The following is an 8,138-nucleotide window of genomic DNA, read 5'->3' as shown; positions in this document are numbered from 1 at the left end:
GTCTTACTTACATAGCTTGTGTCTGAATGTATTTGGGTATATTTTAGGGTTCATACATTTTAATATACAAACCATAATGGTTGACTTCTTTATTGGAATAAGCCATAATAAGGTTCGTTTGATTTTGGTTTATGAAGTATGTGAATCTCATCTGTAACTTTTTTTACACTGTAAACCATTTCTTGTTAGTTTGATGTAGTGCTTAATGCACCAGGCTACAGCCTGGGAGACCATGAGTTCCAGTCCCACTTTAGGCACAAAGCCAGCTGGGAGATCTTGGGCTAGTCACTTTCTCTGAGCCCCAGGAAGGAGGCAATGGCAAACAACTTCTGAAACACCTTGCCAAGAAAATTTCAAGGACTTGTCCAAGCAGTCTCTAGGAATGAGATACAATTAAATAGAAGGGGAAAAAATACAATTTCCTTGTTTGAACTGAATTTTCTTTCACTTTCAGGAATATATTTTCTAATATGTATCTGTGGGGGCACCCGCCCTCTGGAACAAGCTACCCCCAGGAATACGACTGATCCCGGACCTCCGTACTTTCCGCCGAGCTTTGAAGACTTTCTTATTTCAGCAAGCTGGGCTGGCTTAAAATTTTAATGGGTTATTTTATGGGTAAAGGGTTTTAAAATTTGGGGAAGCCAAAGTGATCTAATTCTGTTTTAATTTATTTTAATTTTTATATTGTATGTATTTTAATCTTGGCTGTTCACCGCCCTGAGTCCTTCGGGAGAAGGGCGGTATACAAATTTAACAAATCTAATCTAATCTAATCTAATCTAATATTTGGGAGGAGCGATTGAAATAATTATTAGGTTTTTCTAATATCAATTGCCACAAAACTAAATTCAGCAAGTCATATTATTTGTGAACTAGATTTATATAAGAATGAAAGTTCTGATTTTTTGTTCTTAAATATTTCAATACATAGGTTTTTACATTTAAGACATAGAAAGGAACTTCTAAGTGCAGACTGATTAATCTCTGAAGCAAAATCAGGAAAGGTAACATTAGGTCTCACATTAATTAATATCTCCTCTTCTGAACTATACTTTTAGTTTCTTTTTAACTACCATATACAGGGCATCAATACAAAACAACCCTCATATCATATTTTCACATGTGAATAATATATTAATTTATATTTAGATTAAAATGGAATACTGTATAAAGCTTTTTGTATGGAGATTACACTAAAATGGAACAGTCAGTTTTCTTTTGTGCCTAATTAATATACGAAATATATTTTTTGTGTAATACGTAAACATTATTAAACTACTAAAGTATAAAGGGAATACATGCTGTTCAGGTTATGCTATATATAGTATTCATGAAATTATATGCAAAAAGTATAGTGTTGAGTAATGTTACGTTACAAAGTTTTAAAGAAGATGATGTATAAAATTTATAATTGTGAAGAAAAAAAGGAAATATTATTTTTTCTATCTGCTTTTTCAGTTCTTTAACAGGATATTGAAACAATTAATAGTTAATAAGTCATTACAACTGTATAACCAAGGCTGAAATCTTCCCTCATGGATTATTTACCTATTTCTTATGATGGGAAAAATTCACCAACCGTAATTGCTCCATAAGTAAAATCCACATGGTATTTATACATTATAAATACTAACATTTCTGATAGGAGATAAATACAAAATATCATAGTATCATATGATAAAGAAAATAGCCAATACTTATGAACTACAGATGGCAAGTGATTGTAATCAAACATCCTAAGATTGCAGTTCTAAACATACCAATAAGCCATTTTATCATAATTATGGAAATTGAATTGCTATTATGTTTGAATCAAGCTGTAAAGCAGCACACATTTATAAAATTTAGACACTGCATATCATAACTTTTAATTGACTTTGAAATTTATCTTTTTTTTTCACTAAGTGAAAAGAAATTATACAAGGAGAACTAAAGACTCCCTATACTACAGTATGTATCGGAATGGTTGGATATTGTTTGGGAGAAGTCCACACGGGAATTTCAATGAGAATGAATGACTTTAACCTTCTCTGATATATTATAGGAAAAGATTGTTTCCTTTATTTCAGGCTTAAAGTTGCCAAGCTTGGAGACCTCTGCTCTATTTTATAACTTTTATGTAGAAATCAGGTTTGTAATATCTGCTTTAATGAATGTTACAATACTGTACATCAATATAGGACCTATTTTCCTTTTTTAATCCTTTAAACTCTTGAATGAAATGGGATTTTTTTTGTCTTGATTTTGTTCTCTGTGGAATGAATTGAGGTTATTAAATAGCAAGTATAAAGTTCTTCAATAGAAAGTCTTCAGGATCAAAATCCATCTCAAAGCTTCTGCCCTTTTGAAGTATCAGGGGCTGTCTGCTGCCTAAATTAAATATCTTTGTTCTGCCATTGTTAAAAGATCTGCTGCAAAGCACTTTATACAGCATTATGTAAAAAGTATGAGGGCTAGGATTAATATCATGACTCATTAGGAACCCAGTCAAGCAATCCTATCTCCAATTTATTCCACCAAACAGAAAATCCCTACACTTTAATGAAGATTAATAAAGGGTTTATTAACACAGAGATCTTGTTTTCAACCAATCCCCAAAATGTAGGATGGTTCGCCACCACTGGCTTAGAATTTAGAATAACAGAGCTGGAAGGGACCTTAGAGGTCTTCTAACCCAACCCCAAGCTCAAGCAGGAGACCCTATACCAGGGGTGTCAAACTCAAGGCCTGGGGGCTGCATGTGGCCCACAGGGCCGCCCTGGAAACAGCAAACTGGTGCTTCTCCCAGCGAAAATGGAGCTAGGGAAGACAACGTGCGGCCCTCCTGAGCTTCGTTGCAGGAAGGAGAGTTGCAGGAGGCCATCACAGGTGAAAATGGAGCTCGGGAACCTGTTTTTGCTGGCAGAGTGCTTGGGCCACCACAAGCGCTCTTAATACAAGTGATGTCAAGCTGGCCATGCCCCCTGGCCACGGCCCTTGCCCCTCCCGAGATCAAACAATCCTGATGTGGCCATCAATGAATTCGAGTTTGATAGCCCTGCCCTATACCATCCTGAGCAAATGGCTGCCCAATCTTACTTGAAAACTCCCAGCGATGGAGCACCCACAACTCCTGGAGGCAAGCTATTCCACTGATTAATTGTTGGTAAAACTAATTAACCGATGATGCCTACACTACAGCAGATTTTTTCCTGATTCTTATACCAAATAGTATATCGTGAATGGAAGAAAAACCATAGAGTGAAGTTTGAATGGAGCTAGAAATGAAGATTTTATGCTCCATTAAAGAGTCCTCCCCCATGCCCCCACATTCTACTTTTAAAATGCGGCATACATTAAAAACTGTTGCTGAAGTGAATAGAAAATGCCAAATGGCACTCTGACTACCACTCTTTTCAGACAAATTGGATATAACTTTGTAGCCTATCACAATTCCAGCATATATAAAACCCAAGCAGGGACCACAATCAGCATATCTCTGCCAAGATAAGAGATGATTCTTGCAGGATGTCTAATGAAGGAAAGTGCAATGATTTATTTATATAAGCAGCTGATGCATTTTGAGTGCAACAGAGCAAGCGTCTCTTCTTAATCTCCTAATAGACTTTGTCCTTTTTGTGAGTCCTGCCCAATACAATTAAATTCAACTGAATCCAATCCAATCCAATTCGATGTTATGATCTCCCAGTCCATCAGACAGCTTACAAAATAAAAGAAACTAGGTTTTAAAAACAGTTTAAAAAACACAAAACAGGCAACCAGAATAAAACAATCAGAACAAATAAGCAGTACAATTATGACAGGGACATCACAAATATATTTATTTGATAATATATTTGTTTGGTAATATATTTGTTTGGTAATATATATTACCAAAAACAATAGTCCCAGGCTTGGGACACTGTCAAATGCCTTTTGAGTTCCCAGGAAAGTGGGATACTGTTTTGGAAAGCAGAGGCAGCAAGACAAAAGACACACTTCCTTGGTCCCACAAGATGACAACATATAACTGAAGAGATACAGAATGAACTCACTCTGTCGGAACATATTGGGCAGGCAGAATAATGGCTTCCTAAGTGACAGCTTGTGGAATGGACACGATGCCAGGAAGGCACTTTGCACAAATGCCCAATAGCATGGGACAAATAAAATATAAATGAATGATATTTGGCATATGTGAAATAAAGATTGAGGAGCCCGGGCTGATTATGCTACTGAAGCTCATGGAGTACCTTTGGGCTATTAACTCTCTCTCAACCCAACCTCCCTCACAAGATTGTGGTGCAGAAAAAATGGGAGAGTATTATGTGCACTGCCTGGAAGGTATGGGTATGGTGCTATTTCAGAAAAAAAATAATCACATTTGATTTCCAGTGCTTTTTTTTTTTAAGTTAAACAGTATGTTGCCTTTAAAACAAATGCTGGAAATATATTATATACATCTCATCGAAGTATACAAGCATTGAAGTGAATGAAAAATTCACCTCATGGATGGAATAGTTGTCTTTATAGTCTTATTCCGATGTCCTACAAATATATACGATTGCTAGGCCACCATTCCTGGCTTGATATTTGATGATGTGTTGGCTGAAGGAGATAGGAGTTGCAGTCCAACTCTGGGCAATCTGATTGTGGAATTTGCTATATTTTATATTAGTACTATCAGTATCAATTTTATACCATTCTTTGTCAAGTTAATACAAATAGTGTCACTGCGTTATTTTATTTTATCCCAAACATGGGATTAATAAATGCCCTGACAAATAGCAGGTAGGCTTTAATGAGTTTTTATTATATAGTGTATGGGGCTTATTGTTTTATATTTATATTCTATACAGTGTTTTTATTGTTTGTAAGCCACCTAGAGTTGCTCTGAGCAAGTGGGCGGCTATATAAATTTTCTAAATAAATAAATAGTGGATTTTTTTTAAAAAAATGTAATCTTCCTCCTGCAGTGAACTATGTTTGAATTGGGCCACTATAATAATTTGTTTAATAAATAATAACAAATCACCTTTTCCCTTTTACCCTACACTTTTTCCTCTTCCCCATCTCATCTCCTACTTTCCTATTGTTTTCTTTTTACTTTGCATTACTGTATTTTATATTTTGATCAACTAATAAAAAAAAATTGGAAAGAGAAAAACAGCTTCTGAGGCAGGAGAAATATGAGGGTGGGGTGGGGAATGCCAGCTCATCCCTGAACGCCCCTTCTCACCTTTGAAAAAGATAACAATAAAAAGTCTGCCATTTCCCAGGTGAAAGAAAGTATTAATTCCTATTTCACCCACGAGATTTTTTTTTCTTCCAAGGAAGAAAGAAAGAAAGAGGGAGGGAGGGAGGGAGAAGGAAGGAAAAGAAAGAGAGAGAGAGAAAAAAAGAAAGAGAAAGAAAGGGTGGGAGGGAGGGAGAGAGGGAAGGAGAGGGAGAGAGAGAGAGAAAAGAAAGGAAGGAAGGAAGAAGGGAGGGAGGGAGAAAAAAGAAAGAAAGAAAGAAAGAAAGAAAGAAAGAAAGAAAGAAAGAAAGAAAGAAAGAAAGAAAGAAAGAAAGAAAGAAAGAAAGAAAGAAAGAAAGAAAGACTGTCTGACTCCTGGAAGGGATAGGTTTGGCGCGTGGGATTCCTGCAAAGCGCCCACATTAAAATTCGCGGCGCGCGCGGCTCCCGCGGATGATCTTGCGAAGGGAAAAGCGGCGAGCACGCGAATTCCCGCGCCTGGCCGGGGGACACGTGATGATTGCCTTCAGACGGCCTTTGTGCCCGTATTGTCTCTACCATGTCGCGTTAAGTTCTCTTTTGCCCGAGAAACAGAGCTGAATTGCCAGACTCCTACTGTAGAACCAGTAAGAGTCATGGTAAATTGTGGTAAGGAAGGTTAGGAAGCCATTTCCTCAGTGGTTGAAAAACTAACTTCTCATGTGTTCCTCGCTTGTCTCCCTTCTCCTCCAGGTCCTGTATAGAGAAAAATACGTACGGGACTGTACACGTTTATGAAACAGAGTGTGTCATAAGCTGTTTGCTGCATCGTTATTATTATTATTTTTATTAATAGGAGTATCCTTTTGAAAACGGTTTTTTAAAAGTTATTGCTTCTGTGCTTCGTTTAATTCAGAGTAAGATACGATGACTCTGGTTGGCCAGGAGTTGGACTAGAAGACCTCCCAAGGCCCCCCTCCCAAGTCTGTTATTCTATTTCTATTCACACATTTTCTGTTAGACTTCTGTGCTTTAAACAGATGTCAATGCCTAGATATAAGTTGGCAGTGCATTATTAGGCAGTAAAGTTGTGGGCATTATATCGATTTTGATTTAAAAGTGAAAAAGGTATTTGAGGTTTGGGATTTATTCTAACCACTCTGAATTAAGATCCTGGGTGTGACACAAGGATAGCCTGAAATTTCTCTGCTTTATGCATTTTTTTTTAAGTTTCAGAAATAACTCAGTTACTGAATATGTGATTGACTTTTCACACATTTAAAATGCTCTATAAAGCTTCTAAAAGTTATTTTAATCCATCCTTTTATTATCAATCTCATGATAATAGATTTCAGAAAGCACCTGTGACAACATATAGTTCAATTGAGAGTATCTGGAAACCTGTCCATAGTGCCTTTCTGCACAATATTTTTATGCAGTCTATGTGTCATTTGTTCTAGGGACAGGCAAACTTCAGTGCTTTATAGGATTTATCTTCCTCTTTTATTTTTTGCCACACTGCCAAGACCCAGTAATTAAAACCAAACGCAAGGGAAAGTATGAATTAGAGTGTGAATTGAGAATATGAATTAAAAATAAGAGTATGAATAGAAGAATTATGAGTCTAGCCTAGGAATTTTTTGAAGGTGTACTTGCGCTATTGTACGTGGAAGTTGCAATCACTGCATGCAATTTTCCACTCCAAAAATAATAAATCTGCTTAATGTCGTAACTATAATTTGTTATACATTCACTATGAGAAATCTTGATAGCTTTCCATGTAGCATCCTTTTTTTTCTTTAGTGCATTTTTTTGGCTACTTTTCACTTCCAGCTGAACTTGCTAATGGAATGATAGGAAGCTAAATGCGTCAGTTCTTGTGCTGATTTTCAGTGCTGAGTGCCATTACAACAATCCTTGCATTATTTTTACTTTTAAGAGGCAACATGGCAGACTGTCGCTGTTACAGATACTCTAAAAGAACTGGATTTGACAAGAAAGTGTAGATATTGTTCTAAGCATTCAAGATAAAAAAAACCCCAGCATTTAGGGATGCTGTTACTGAGTGTATGCTATTGCAATCTGTAGCAATTTTTTTTCCTGAACGTCTGTGAATCAGAAATGCTATCCTGCATGTAATCTCCTTTGGGCAAGTGATCATCCCTCAGCATCATCTCCCTTGGATCATTTTGATGTTAAATTCTACTGACGCTCTACTGACTTTCTACTGACGCTCAGATACAAATGTAAATAATAACTTGTATGATAATGCCAGGCAGCATCTTACTAGCAGCTATCACTGTTAAAGAGAATTTAATGAGTTTCAATCTCCCGGGCTAGATTAACTACATTCTGTGATAACAGTACAAACTTAATAATGAAAACTCATTTATTTCACCTAGCCAGGCTGGCTTGATCCCATCCGTTTCGGTTTTAATTTGAAATTGGTTTTAATTGTGTTGTTTTAAATTGTGGGCTGAAATTATTTAATTACCTTTTAAACTGTTTTTAAATTTTGTATGCTCTGTTTTATCTCGGCTGTTCACCGCCCTGAGTCCTGCTGGAGAAGGGCAGTATACAAATCAAATGAAATGAAATGAAAATGAAAATAATAGTCTCGCTAAAACTTTGTTTTTTTTTCCTTTCAATAATTTTTTGAGAAGTGGAGGAAGTAAAACATTCTCTCTCTATTTAAAAAAGGGAGAAAGGGACAATCTGGGGATTTGCAGACTAATCAGTCTGACATGTCTGAAAAAATTATAGTACAGACTCAAAGAGAGATCTATACGCACCTTGAAAACAGTGCAGTAATTGTCCACAACCTGGATATGGATGAAACACTGAAATTTAGAAAATTGCACAGAATAACTTCTTAGACAACATAAAGAAGAATCTTGCCATGATATACTTGTAAAATTTACATATTTCAAGACAAAATAGG

The sequence above is a fragment of the Pituophis catenifer genome, unplaced genomic scaffold, assembly GCF_029215685.1.
Source record: "Pituophis catenifer annectens isolate HBS135680 unplaced genomic scaffold, rPitCat1.0.hap2 SCAF_2, whole genome shotgun sequence".
Lineage (NCBI taxonomy): Eukaryota > Metazoa > Chordata > Lepidosauria > Squamata > Colubridae > Pituophis > Pituophis catenifer.
The sequence above is the reverse complement of the archived record's forward strand: the minus strand, read 5'-3'. Positions refer to the sequence as shown.